Genomic DNA, 15,003 nt, shown 5'->3' on the forward strand with positions numbered 1-15,003 from the left:
TGTATTAATCTTACCCTCCCCCATCTCCAGATTTCATAAGGGAAAGGGCTATCCCCTCCCAGTGGTTCTTTAACTGTTTGGATCCTAGACCTTATTGAGAATCCACTGAAAGCTGTGGACACGTCGCTGTACTGCAGGCTTTTCCTGAATTCCTTATAGGGGCTTCCTCAGTGCCAAGTTCCTGGCAGGGCCCCTTGATCAATTGATCTTCAGCCTGTTACTTCTTATTTTCATTTGCTGAGCCTCTCTGCTGCTAACTCTATCTCGGTGTAACTTCTTTCACTCTTGGGCAACAGAACTAATCCAGTGTTTCCCCATTCATCAGGGGGCAGAAGCCGCACTGAGTAAAGTGAATGGACGCCGGCCTCTCTCGTCCTCCTGAAGTTCACAGTCTAAGACGAATAACGGGAATGCGCATCTGAGGATACTGAGAATCGTGCCTGCTGTTGAACAGCGATGTGAGTTAAATGAGGAGACACACAAATAGACAACAAGGGTCTCAAATTTCTCCATCCTTCCTCTTCTTCCTCTTTTGTGCTCTTTGAATCAAACCGTGCAACCCCTTTTGGGCGATTTTCTCTTGTGGTGACCACCAAGTTCACAAAGGTCTAAAGGAAGGGATGGGAACCTTTTTCCTTGGGGGCATGTAAAAATTATATCTGGACAAAGCGGTAGAGTCTGGCTTTGGAGAGGACAGACCAGGTCCCTGGGGAGCAAGGCAAGGAAGTGATGTCATAGAGTGATTTCTGTCTTCTCTGGCAGAGGTGACCGGGTAGGACCCTGGGATGGGGGTGGGCGTGCTGGGAAATGGGTGTGACATCACTTCGGACCCCGTGGGCATGGCGAAGGAGGCGGCAGTGTGAGAAAGAGGTGGTTTCCCTTGCCCGTCTCTATTGTGTACTGAGGAATGCTGGGACAGGAAATGCTCAGCCTTTCTCCACTGTTTACTGGATGCCAAACTGGCAAATTTGGAAGTTTGCCTTGGGAGCCGTGGAACGTTGAAGGGAGAAGGAGGAGGAGCCTTGGTTTTCTGCCTCTTGTGGGACGGCCCTGGTAAGTGCTCAGGGGCAGGGTGTGTGGAGGATTTTGTGGGAACTTCTAGATAGGAGCGCCTGGAATATTGGCAGGTAGCTGCATGGTGTGAATTGCAAGTTTTTGGAAGGGCTTCCAAAGATTTCCCCAGTCTTTCAGAGAGCCGTCCGTTTAGAGGTAAGCACTGCTCTCTTCTGATAGCCCAATTTTAATTCACTATGAGTGCAGTTATGCACCAAGCATGTGCCATGCTAATTCACAGGTGTCTCATTTAATCCTCCAAACAACACTTTTGTGGAAGGCCCTGTTGGCTCCCATTTACGGGTGAGGAAACTGAGGATAGGAGAGATTAATTAACTTGCTCAAAATTATTCAGAGATGGGATTAGAGCAGAGGTAGTTTGACTCAAAATTGATACTTTTCACCTCCCAGATAACCCAAGCTTGGCTGCAGGTTGATCTCACTGATAAGCACAATGACAGGAATTTCTGGGCATCTCAGCAGGCCAGAGACATGGATCTGGAATGGCAGAAGTTGTTCTGGCCTGTGTGCTACCATGCAGTGCAAACCCAGGCCCTTCTCTGGTGTTGGATATGATGAGGATTACATCTCTCCTCCTAACCCCTCTCTGGGAACCTCAAGTGAGGTCAAGGGCTTGTATCAGGCTTGAGCCTTAATTCTTCCAAGAAGAAGGGTAGAAAACCTGATCCAATGATTGTCTTTAAGGACTGCAGAGGTTATTGATCTGGAGGAAACTCTAATTTGAAAAGATACATGCACCCTAATGTTCATAGCAGTACTATTTACAATAGCCAAGACGTGGAAAACACCCAGACGCCCATCAACAGACGACTGGATAAAGAAGTTGCGGTATATTTGCACAACGGAATACTACTCAGCCATAAAAAACAATAAAATAATGCCATCTGTAGCAACATGGATGGACCTGGAGAATGCCATTCTAAGCGAAGTAAGCCACAAAGAGAAAGAAAAATACCATATGAGATCACTCATATGTGGAATCTAAAAAAATAAAATGACAAACGAACTAATTTATAAAACAGAAACAAACTCAAACAAATTTATGGTTACTGGGGTGGGGGGCTGGGAGGAAGGGATAAACTGGAGCTGGAGATTTGCAGATGCTAACTACTATATATAAAATAGATAAACAACAAGTTCATACTGTATAGTACAGGGAACTATATTCAATATCTTGCAGTAACTTATGGGGAAAAAGAATATGAACACAAATATATGTATGTTCATGTATGACTGAAGCATTGTGCCGTACACCAGAAATTGACACAACAAATTTACAAATTGTAAACTGACTATACTTCAATAAAATATATATATACAATGGGGGAAAATATTAGTTATTATTAATGTTTTGTATAACCTTAAAAAGTTACGTCAGATTTCTCAGTATCTGGAGTATTTAGGTACAGATTTTCCTAGCTGATCTCTCAGTAACACTTTCAACCCTTTACTTGCCAGTTGATGTAACTGATTTCTTTTTTTTTCTCCTGCTATAAATAGCCCAGAACAAAAAGTGACTGGGAAAATAATATGAAGAACACTAGCACTTGTTGAGAACTTCCTGTGGGCTAACTGTGTGCTAGGCAACACCCCACGTTATTTCTGCCTACCTGATAGAATTCTTGGGTTTAAATGAGGTAGTGCATATAAAGCAGAAATAATGTATCTGGCCTTTGAGAAGCCACTTGTGAGACTGGCTCTACTGTATCTAGAGGGCCCAGGACATGCTGGAAATACTTCTTCACGCAGAGAACTCAAAGCGAAGTCAGAGACCCAGCCAGTGCGGGTGTCGCTGGGCTTGGGGAGTGAGTGTGTGGGCAGCAGGCCCTGTGAGCTTGCTGTGCGGGGGAAACAGCTTGGTCCAGCAGGCAGGGCGGCTGACTCGCGGCCTGTAATTCTTGGCCACTGGTACACTTAGTGGCAACAGGAACTTTCCCTGTCTATCAGACCAAAGAGCTTCACAGACTATAAACCATCACATCAGAGGCCCCAGAAAGGCAGGGAAGGAAGGGGGACCCATGTGAACCTCTGCTGGCCCCCAGTACTGCAGAGGGGACCAGACCCATGAGAAGGGAAAGAAAAAAAGGCACGAAAAGGGTGGGAGCAGTCTTCAGTGAGCACATATTTTCAGTTAAATCCCGGGGGTGGAGTGGAAAGTGAAAAGAAAAAAAAAAATTTCAGTCTGGAGCTGTTTTCTCTCAAGTCAAGCTGGGGAACTTGTCCCTAAAACAGCTGGACCTGCTCCAGGCACAAACGTTCAGAACTTTCTTGTCACCTGAACACTTTAGAATGCTCCTTCGCTCATTCCGGAGGACTGCCCACTCTTCCTCTTCTTGGTGCGGCTCCACTGGGAACCTAGGAATTTAGAAAGAAATATGGAACTTTTTAGCCGGCAAAGGTTTGCCTATGAGGCCAGTGATGCTCAAACTTACTGAGGGTAAGAGGCACCTACAGTGAGCCTTAAAATGCAGATACTTGGGTCCTAGCCCCAGATATTTTGATCCAGTAGGTCTGAAGTGAGATCCATGAATTTATGTTTTTCACAAGTGAGTCTATTGCAGAAAACCAGCAGACTGCATTTTGAGAAACATCATTTTAGTCCATCACCCCCCATGTTACCTAACCCTAACCTTAAAACCAGAGCTTCTTGTAGGCAAAATTGTGTAGATGGAAGTTGCTTTCTTTGATTGCCTCTCTATTTCTTTAATCTTTCTATTTTCCCAGTGAATTTGCTGCTGGAAATCCATTCTCCTCTATGCAGCCCTCCCTTCCTTTCAACCTTAATCCCTGCCCAAGATCCCAATGCTCTCTGACAGGTGTGAGCTGATATCTCACTGTGGTTTTGATTTGTATTTCCCTAATGATTAGCGATGTTGAGCATCTTTTCATGTCTGTTGGCCATTTGTATGCCTTCTTTGGAAAAATATCTATTCAGGTCCTCTGCCCATTTTTTAATTGGGTTGTTTGTTCTTTTTATGTTGAGTTGTATGAATTCTTTGTATATTTTAGATATTAATCTCTTTTTGGATAGATCATTTGCAATTATCTTCTCCCATTCAGTAGACTGCCTTTTTGTTTTACTGATAGCTTTCTTTGCTGTGCAAAAAGCTTTTTAGCTTGATATAGTCCCATTTGTTTATTTTCGTTTTTGTTTCCCATCAAAAAGACAACAAATAACAAGTGTTGGCAAGGATGTAGTGAAAAGGGAACCCTCTTGCACTCTTGGTGGAAATGTAAATTGGTGTATCCACTAGGGAAAACAGTATGGAGATTCCTGAAAAATTAAAAATAGAACTACCATATGATCCAGCAGTTGGACTTCTGGGTATTTACCCGAAGAAAACAAAAACACTAACTAGAAAAGTTATATGCACTCCAATGTTCATTGCATCATTATTTACAATAGCCAAGACATGGAAGCAACATAAGTGTCCACAGACAGATGAATGGATAAATATGTGATATATGTATACACACACACACACACACACGCCCCACACACACATACACACCACGCACATACTGGAATATCACTCAGGTATAAAAAATAAAATCTTGCTATTTGTAACAACATGGATGGATCTAGAGGGTATTATGCTAAGTGAAATAAGTCAGAGAAAAACAAATGCTGCATGATCTCATTTATACGTGAGATCTAAAAAGCAAAACACATACAAAAGAAAAGGAAACTGGACTCAAAGGTACAGAGGACAAACAGATGGGGGAGGGCTGGTGGGGTAGACAAAATAGGTGAAGGAATTAAGAGGTACAAATCTCCAGTTATAAAACAATTAAGTCACAAGGATGTAATATACAGCATAAGGAATACGGTCAATAATACTGTAATAACTTTTGTTTGGGGACAGATGGTTACCAGCCTTATTATGGTGATCATTTTATAATGGATGCAAATGTCAAGTCATTATGTAGCACACCTGAAACTAACATAATATTCTACAGCAGCTGTATTTCAATAAGAATAAAGCTCCCAGTGCTTTCACATTGCCTCTGGCCACAGTGATCGTGACCTTTCCAACCCTTGGTTCTTGGTTTAAGTCTACCTGTCCAGTGTTCCACTTCCTGAAGGCCTTGTATCAGGACAACTCTTTAAAGTGATGGCTTCCTGCCAACAGTGGATAATGACCCAATATGTTGCTCCTTCTCCCCTTTAATTTGATCGTCACTTTCTTAGCCAAAAGTGTGTGCTCCCAGGAGCCAGTCAAACCTTTGATATTAGGGATCGTCTTCTATGGAGCCCAAGAAACGCTGATGATAAGACCAGGGTTCCAATGATCAGTAAATATTTACTGAGCCCTCTGTTAGGGTCTGAGAGACATACAGAGATGAATAAAGAGCATTTCTTCCCTTCAGGAATCTTTATGGGAAGGTGAGTCATGGACGTGCATTCAATAATGACGTGGGAGACTCCGGGATCTAGCTGCTTGTCAAACAAACAATGGCAACTGCATTATGAGTGTAAATTGGACTGTGTGTATAATACACTTTGTACTGGGCTTGGCGCATAGTAGCCCCGTCAGGAATGTTGATTCTTCTTACCTCTAAGGGAGGGAGAGATTTTCCTTTTCTTCTTTTTTTTTTCTTCCAGTTGAAGTGTAGTCAGTTACAATTTCTGGTGTACATCACAATGTCCCAGTCACGCATATAGATACATATATTCGTTTTCATATTCTGAGTGGGAGAGAGTTTTCAGGGCTGGAGTAGGTTAGCTGGTCTCCACTGAAGAGGGGTTCTCTCTTTGCGGCTCTGGGCGCATACTCAATTTGTAGAGACATTTTTCAACTCCATAAATGTACCCACTTTTGTTCAGAACTGATTTCTATTAAGAAAAAAATTACAGTTGGCCCTTGAACAATGGGGGCAGAGGTGAGAGGGCGGAGGAGGGCTTTACGAGTGGCAAGGGAGGTTTACAGTCAGCCCTGGCCCTCTGTATCCATGGTTTCTATTCAACTAAGCAGAGGTTATGTAGTTCTGTACAAAGTACATATTTATTGAAACAAATATGTGTACAAGTGGACCCACACAGTTCAAACTCTTGTCGCTCCAAGGGTCAACTGTATTCAGGCAGGTCTCCTGGGACCCAGCTGATCCACACGTTTTTACTAGCTGTGTGCATGCAGAAGGAGAGAGAATCAGACATGTAGAGTTGTGCAGCCCTCCCCTCATCTCACAGATGACGGAACGGAGACCAGACAAGTGACATGACCGCAGTCACTCAGAGCCAGAGCCAGGACGGAGGCCTCTAACATCCAGCCCCAAACTCTTAAAAATAAATATACTTAAAATATCTACATATTACTTGCATTATTAAACCAGTAAACAAATAAAAATTGCTTTTAAAAAATTATCAAAGTATACTGTACTTACGGCAAAGCTATAGAAAGGTACAGAAAACGAAAAGGAAATCAACTTTTTATTCCACCATCCAGAGAGGGCATCCCTGTAAACACTCTGGCAAATGTTTTTTAGGCTTTGTATACACACACGCATCTTGCTTGGGCCCCTGGCCTCCATTCTACACCCGTTTATATCCACAGCTGTTCTCTGAGTTCCCCACCCCTCAGACCTAGGCTGTAGGGGTGGACACTCAGGCCCAGTCAAAGCCAATGAGAGTCCAGGGATTCTTTTGTTATGGGATTGGAAGATGAGACTATGTACGGTTTGGAGCAAGGTCTGGCTGTGTTCCAGCCATCATGCAACCACAGTGAGGGCATCTGTCTGGGTGTGGAGCTAAGTGCAACTGAGTGATATTGTCCGTCCTTCCCACGCACTCGCACAGGACTCCCCAGAACAATCCCTGTGCATTAGAGCAGCTAGCTGACTGTTACCAGTGTATTCGATTCCTAGTAGAGGGACTTTGAGCAAGTCACTTAATCTCTCTGGGCCCAATTTCCTCATCTGTAAAATGGGATAATACTTGGGAGGATATAGTGAGTATAATGTAGTAGGAGGAGAATAAATTACTACTATCAGTACCAGTAATAATTCGATTTACAGCTGCCTCTATTAATTGTTTGCTGTGATCAAGACTCATGCCAAGCAGTTTAATATGTTGTTTCACTTAATCTTCACAGCCACAGAGAGTGGAAGGGGGATCTGCGTGTGGCTGCTTGTGCAACAGTAAAGGAATGTACTGCAGGACCAGATTCCAACTGTGCTGGTTCCTGTCACAGTCATTTTGCTAACCGATCCCTTCTGTCCTCTGAATGTTTGGGAGGCGGATCTTGGTGCATTTCAGAGTCTCTTGGCTGGGGGCCACCTTTGCCCTCTACTGGGGACAGGACACTGGTTCCAAACCAGAGAGTGGGAAGCGCTTTTTGGACTGTCGCCAAGAGGCTGGGACACAGGCCAGAGCCCTCTCTGTCTGCAGCGCCCCTCTTCCTGGCTGTGCCCCAGGGTTCCCTAGGTAACCACGGGGACGCGGCACAGATTTATGACCCCGCTGCTCCTGAGCAAGTACCTGACATGTTCTGTCTGAGAGCGATGGTGTCTGGCTCTCAGATGACTCATCAGGAGGAGAACAGACACACGTGGGCGGCACAAGAGAAAGGAAAACCCACTTCTCACCTCCCCGAAGCAAGGAGACTGGGAGGAACTGCTCCATCACACAGGCTGTTAAAAAGGCAGATGTGCAACGCTCCCACGTTATAGATGGGGACACTGAGGCTCTGCTCCATCTGCTCCTTCATGTATTACATGAACACTGGTTGAGCTTTGTGCCAGGAGGGGTTATACCATGTGGGGAACACAAACATGGAAAAAACACAGACTCTGCCATCAACCGTGCTGCTGACTAAGCAAGGGGATAGACACAGAACAGGGAACCACCATCCGGGTGGGAAGCTGAAGTGCGGGAGGGCTCCGAGAGTTAGCAGGTCGACCTGCTGTGGACCTCCTTCTTTTAGCAGCTGCGAGGTGCTGAGGGCAGCTGACATGAACCGTAAACCAAAAGCTTGTAGATTTTTATCAAGGTAATATCTGGGTGACTTTAAGAAGCTGAATGATACAGAATTGAAATACATTTTACAGCAGGTCCATTGGTTCGTGCTGGTATTCAGCAAGTTTTATTTATTCCCTTACGAAGTATTGCTCTTATTGGGATTCCATTTGGCCTACTTGGCTGATGCTGGAGGCAGGAAGGGATGCACCTGCGAAGAAGTCCCCTCACTTCCCCTCCAAGGAAGGAAAGCCCACTGCTCTGAGGCAGAGGGAGGAAAATAAGATTTTGCTGGGACCTTGCAGAGAGCTGGGGTCCTTGCAGAGAGCTGAACTATTTTTGGTCCCCACTCCTTGGGAGCTTGTTGAAATAATACATATGTTTTACAGAGTGAATATTTTTACATTAATGTGCATATTTAAAAATAATACTAATATGTCCATATGTCAGTGTTCCACTTCAAAGTGGTCACCTCAGGAGGCGATGAGCTTGTTTCAATAATCGAATTAAAGCTTTTTTTCCTCCTCAGCATTGTTCTCAAACCGGTGCAAATTTTTATGATCATCACGGTGGAGTCAAACACTCATTATTAAAGAGATTTTTACTGCTAGATACGATATATAAAAATAGATTAAAAAATTTTTTCTGTATAGCACAGGGAACTATGCTCAATAACTTGTAATAACCTTTAATGAAAAAGAATATGAAAACAAATATATCTATGTATATGCATGACTGGGACATTGCGCTGTACACCAGAAACTGACACATTGTAACTGACTGTACTTTAATAAAAAAAAACAAACTTTTTTTTTTTTAAAAGAAGATTTTTAGAAGCAATCATTTGTCCTTATGAAGACATTTAACCCTGGTCCTTGGCCTGTCTGTCCCAGATCCCTTCCATGACTTCCCCTGTGCTGTTCTATGTGTCTAGGGGCTGACCCCTGATTCCAGGATACAGTTCCCAGGTGCCCTGGTCATCTGGCTTCCAGCTGGGTTTGGTCAGTGATGGGCATGGCGGGAAGGAGATAAAAAGGAGAAATCAGGACACTTCTTCTTTCATAGAGGTACTGCTCCACTAGACAGGTCCAGTAGTATCTACCTGTACCTGTGCCTCTATCTCTCCCTGTACCCTCTACCTGTACCTGTACCTCTGCCTGTCTCTACCTCTACCTCTATCTCTACCTGTACCTGTATCTCTACCTGTCTCTGCCTCTACCTGTATCTGTACCTCTACCTGTACCTCTACCTCTACCTGTACTTGTACCTGTGTCTGTACTGCTACCTCTATCTCTACCTGTACCTCTACCTGTACCTCTACCTGTACTTGTACCTGTGTCTGTACCTCTACCTCTATCTCTGCCTCTACCTGTACTTGTATCTGTACCTGTAGCTCTACCTGTCTCTACCTCTACCTCTCCCATCTCTATCTAACCATATCTATCCATATATATCCCAATGGCTTGCTATATGCCAGCATGAACTTGCTATAAAACACAATACAAAAGAGATTTTATTCACAATAGTAACCAAATATGTCATACCCAGCACTCACTTTCACAAGAAATGTATAAGACCTAAATGAAGACAATGACAAGACTTCAGTGAGGAGCATGAAAGAGGACTTGAATAAATGGAAAGATATACTATGCTTCTGGAAGTACTGTAAAGATGTTGATGCCCCACAATTTAATCTATTAATTTAAGGCAATTCTATCCAAAATATCAATGGGATTTGGAAGGAACTTAACAAAATGATTCCAAAGTGCTTCTGGAAGGATAAATGCTTAGGAATAGCCAACATTTTTTTGAAAAACGAGGGTTATGTGTAGGGAATTGCCCGACCAAATGAATATGCTTGATAATGTGACTGGCAAAGGGTTAGGCTGGCAGGTCATTGGAATGAATAGATCATCTAAAACCAGATCCAACTGTGCATGAAAATTAATATGCGATAAAGGTGACATTTTCATGCTTCACAAATGCTGTCAATTTGGGGAAAAAAGTTACAGCTTTACTTCTCACCTTGCATAAAATATAAATTCCACATAAATTAGAGATTTAAATATGAACATCTAAACCATAAAAATACTAAAAGAAAGCATAAGTGCATGGTTTTTGCTCCTTAGGGTTAGGGAAATTCTCTTTGGCAGTGGCATTAACATCAGAAACAATAAAAGAGAGACTATGAATATAAATAAAAAATGTAAAACTTATGTGGCAAAACCTTCCACATTATCAAGTTAAAACACAAGGATATATTCAAAACATACATTCAACTTTTGTGAATAGTAGATAATTAATGTTAGAGATTTAGAAAATCCTTATAGATCAATCATGAAAAGATGAATAACATTCAAATAAAAACATAAAAAAGGACATGAATGGATAAACCTTAATTAAAATACATGGATGATCAATAATCATACAAAAATTTGTGGTGTATTAATAAAAGAAATGCCAGTTGCATAACAACGATATCTGGGTTTTTTACCTACTGGGCAGATAGAAAAGAATAAAACAGAGTCTAAAAAGTCTGAAAAAGGTGAGAGAAAACTGATTGTCTCACACAGTGATGGTGGGCGTGTAAACTAGCACATTGCTACAGGGCGTTTGACAAGATGTGTCAAAGGACTTGAAAATATGGAAGCCCTTTAACACAGCAGTCCCACATGTCGGCATTTACCTTAAGAAAACAAGCAAACAAATGCATGAAGATCTGTTCATCACAGTTTTGATGTAAAAGCAAAGTCACACACACACACACACACACACACACACACACACACACACACAAACACGCGCGCAAACCTGACTGGAAGCAGCCTAAATGTCTGCCAGGAGGGGCCCCGTTGAGACATTCCCATACATCCACACAGAAATGCCACGCGGCCATCTAACGACAATGACGTAAAATCATGGCATCATATATGTTTAATGACATTCTGTCCATAAAATATGGAAAGTGAAAAAAACCAGGATGCCAAGCCCTACAACTCGACTTTTATAGTATGTAAATGTCTAAATGCTTTAATAAGAGGCGATACGCATGTAGGCAAACGCATTAGCTGAGATTACGTCTGAGTAGGTGCAGGGATTATAGGTGACCTCATAGCTTTCCATAGTTTCTGAGTGTTTTCTCTTCTTTTTTTAAACAACAGACATGTAATCGGCTGTCTCCCTCTCCCCTCCAAAAATTATTTGAAAGATCAGTGTCGGCTGGCGTCAAGTCTGTTAAATAACAGAATCAAGATGGAAGGCTTTTTACTCAGAGACTTACTAAAGCTGTAATTGTCCATTTCCCACAAACATGGTGGCCCATTTTTTTCCTTCTGCTAGAACTGTTCTTTCCAAGCTGCCTTCCTCCTAAGGGTCCCAGTCCTCTCCACCTACTACAGCCCTAGAGCTGCTGAGGGTCAGCAAAGTCCCGGAGGACCTCCCCCGGCCCTTGCTCCTTCCTCAGTGCTGCCACAGCACCATGGGCGCCTGCCGCTGGGGGTCATGGCTTCTTGGGATCTTGTTGTTCTATTCCCCTCCCTTCACAGGGAAATCCAGGTGGGGTTTTGCAGGCTGGGATGAGAGTGGGGAAGCCCCACCTAAGGGAACAGAGACATCAAGTTGAAGAGGGGTTCAATGCTCACAACCAGAAGGCATGAATGCAGGGATTACGCAGAGACCCAGTCTCGCTGGGTGGACTTAAAACTGGAACCAGAGACCTTGAGACCTACCAGGACCATGTGCTCGTAAGGGCACTTGGTGCTAGAAAACTAACTCCAAATTGCTTAAGTAAAAACAGGAATTTATTGTGTTAGCTGAATATAGTAAGCAACTCAAAACCCAGCATGTATCTGGGCTTCAGTAGCAACTAGACCCAAGGGTTCAAGCCTCTTTGGACAACTCCTCACACACCATATTTCATCCTTCTTTCTTTCTTTTTTTCTTTCCACAGGATGAAATCCTCTCTCTGTGATTCACAAGATGAAAAACAAGACCACAAAGTCCTAATTTTTACATCTTCGTATGCAGGCAGCCACGAAAAGCCTGGCTCCTTTACATCATTCTTGTCTCGAAACTCCCACGGAAGGGCCCAGGTTAAGTCTGAGGGTCAGAGGCTTACATCTGGACCATTCCTGGGAATGCCTTCTATCACTGGCTAGGCTTTGGCAGGTGCCTAGCCCTGAACCGTCACCCTTGGCCAGCGAAAGGGGGTCACATTCTTCCGGGACGGCATCCATGGTTCCCGTGTATATGAGGGAAGGGCAGTTCTTAGCGAAAAGGTGCCTCACAGGTATTCACTGCAGACCACATGAGATCCAAAATGGGATGGAGGAAAGGAAAGCCTGAGGGTTTGCCTAGAAAACCACCTAACCTTTGAAAATTATTTTTATGAGCCAGCCAGAATATAATGTTTGGATGGATCAGACATCTGCCTTATTTTTCCTTCTAAATCATTAAATGCTTTGAGGGTCTGGACTTTAGCTCATCTCTCAGTGTCCGTCATGGCCCCTTACACCTAACGGGTGGGCAGTAAAGGACTGTTGTAACTTGATCTAGGGTGTTTGCCCTGGGGCTTTGCAAACTGGATCTGCCTACCTTCAAAAAAGAGGACTGGAAGCATTTGTGATATAAAAAGATAAATCTACAGCCTGACTCCCTAGGCGACTGCTTGGATGACAGCACGCATTTGGAAGTGGACATCTTGGCAAGCACTTGTTAATAACTTGTTTCATTTTCCCAGTCCCATTGTGTGTGTGTGTGTGTGTGTGTGTGTGTGTGTGTGTGTGTGTGTGTGTGTGTGTGTGTGTGTGATGTGTGTGGGAGAAACACTCGAATCTGGAATGCTCATCATGATGTGAGCATCTCAGAATATCATGCAGGTTTCCCATTTTTGTGGGGCTTTTGTCAGGGACCCTAAGATGAGTTTTGGCCGGAGTTAGAGGGTGCAAAATTCACCCTTTAGATGCATGAATTCATACATTTTCAGTTAGGATTCTTTTAGTGGAAAGTCTCCCTACCCTTTGAGCAAAAGGAATTATGTTGGTTCATGTCAGGGACTGTCTGGCTTCAGGAGGAGCCTGGTACAGGGCTCAAGCAGTTCAACCAGGATGCAATTTCTCTATTTTTTTTTTCGGTTTTGTGTTTTTGGTAAGGGCTCCATTGTTAAACAGGGTTTCTAGTCGTGCTCAACCAACTTACTGCCAACAGCTCTTGAGGCTACATCCTTCTGGGTTCACATCTGGTGGGAAAGGTTAAGCCCACTTCAGACCACTGTACTTGCGTCTCGTTGGCTCTGTTTGGGTTACGGGTCCACTTCTGAACCAGTCACTGTGGTTAGGGGTGAGAGGGCGGATAAGGGGCCCTGCTTGGTTTAGCGCAGTCATGTGCTCATGACTGGAGTAAACGTGAGAGCGGGGAGGGCAGCTCCCCCCAGCAAAACTGGGCTATGATGTCACAAGATGGGGAGGAGAACAGCAAAGGGTGAACGGCAGAGTTTAACATGTACACAGTTGGCAGGGATTTGGGGGACCCTGTGGTCTGACAGCTCACTTCATAAGCTGTAAAACCGAAGCCCAGAAAAAGCAAAAGAGCTTGCCCCAGGGCACACACAGGAAGAAAAGGGCTCTTTACTCTCTCTTTGCACTAAAGCACCTACTCTTTTTTTTTTTTCCCTGAAGTATAGTAGATTTACAATGTTGTGTTAGTTTCTGGTATACAGTATAATGATTCAGTTACACACACACACACATGTATATATATTCTTTTCCATTATAGATTATTACAAGAAATTGAATATAGTTTCCTGTGCTATACAGTAGGTCCTTGTTATTTATCTGTTTTATATATAGTAGTGTGCCTGTTAATCCCCAACCCCTAATTTATCCCTCCCCACCCTTCCTCTTTTGGTAATCATATTTGTTTTCTATGTCCAGGAGTCTGTTTTTGGCTTGTAAATAGAACTTGTATCATTTTTTTAAGATTCCATATGTAAGTGATATCATAAGGTATTTGTCTTTCTCTTCTTGACTTAACTTCACTTAGTATGATAATCTCTAAGTCCATCCATATTGCTGCAAATGGCATTATTTCATTCTTTTTATGACTGAGTAGTATTCCATTGTATATATATATACCACATATTCTTTATCCAGTCATCTGTTAATGGACGTTTAGGTTGCTTCCATGTCTTGGCTATTGTAAACAGTGCTGTTATGAACACTGGGGTGCATGTATCTTTTTGAATTAGAGTTTTCTCCAGATACATGTGCAAAAGTAGGATTGCTGGATCATATGATAACTAAATGTCTGTAGTCTTGATTTAACCCCTAGGTTATGAACATAAGTCAGAAGTACAATTTGCTGAGCATGATTGAGAATTAGATGCTTATTCAGAGATTCAGTTGTTACACACACACACACACCCCTTCTGGGGATCAGGTTCTATGGCTTTTAAAATCTAGGGAGGATAATTCTCTCTGTTTTTATGCCTTATGCCTATCTTATGAGTCAGTCTGTTTCTCTGTCTCTCTACCCCTGCTCTCCGTGTTCATAGGAAATTAGTGAACTTGCGGGTTCAGGAGTCAGGGGTCAGGAGGGGCCATCCTTCAGTGATTCTCATGGACAAAGCAGAAGCAGCCAAACACATTTGGCAGGACCACAGATGCCAGCACAACTGGTTTCTTTCTTTTTTAAAAAAATTTAAAACAATGGATGTGTAGTTGATTTACAATATTATATTAGTTTCAGGTGTACAAAATAGTGATTCATTATTTTTATAGGTTATACTCCATTTAAAGTGATTACAAAATAGTGGCTATATTTCCCTGTGCTGTACAATATATACTTGCTATTTATTTTATACATAGTAGTTTGTACCTCTTGATCCCCCACCCTTATATTTCCCCTCTGCCTCCTCTCCCCACAGGTAATCACTAGTTTGTTTTCTGTATCTAAGTCTGTTTCTGTTTTTTTTAATA

At 42.9% G+C, this 15,003-nt stretch overlaps 1 protein-coding gene across 5 annotated transcripts in view; it reads right to left on the reverse strand.

Annotated features, from left to right (window-relative positions):
• ADRA1B (adrenoceptor alpha 1B) overlaps nucleotides 1-15,003 on the reverse strand; it is a 281,409-nt gene that overhangs the window by 56,887 nt on the left and 209,519 nt on the right. For 4 of the 5 annotated variants that reach the window (XM_072953237.1, XM_072953245.1, XM_072953253.1 and 1 more), the window contains one exon: nucleotides 3,350-3,429. The gene's annotated coding sequence lies outside the window, so the exon portion shown is untranslated. Of the gene's footprint in view, nucleotides 1-3,349; nucleotides 3,430-5,631; nucleotides 5,714-15,003 lie in introns of those variants that run through there. The other variant, XM_072953267.1, reaches the window with a different exon arrangement.

This window comes from Vicugna pacos, chromosome 3 (assembly GCF_048564905.1).
Source record: "Vicugna pacos chromosome 3, VicPac4, whole genome shotgun sequence".
NCBI lineage: Eukaryota > Metazoa > Chordata > Mammalia > Artiodactyla > Camelidae > Vicugna > Vicugna pacos.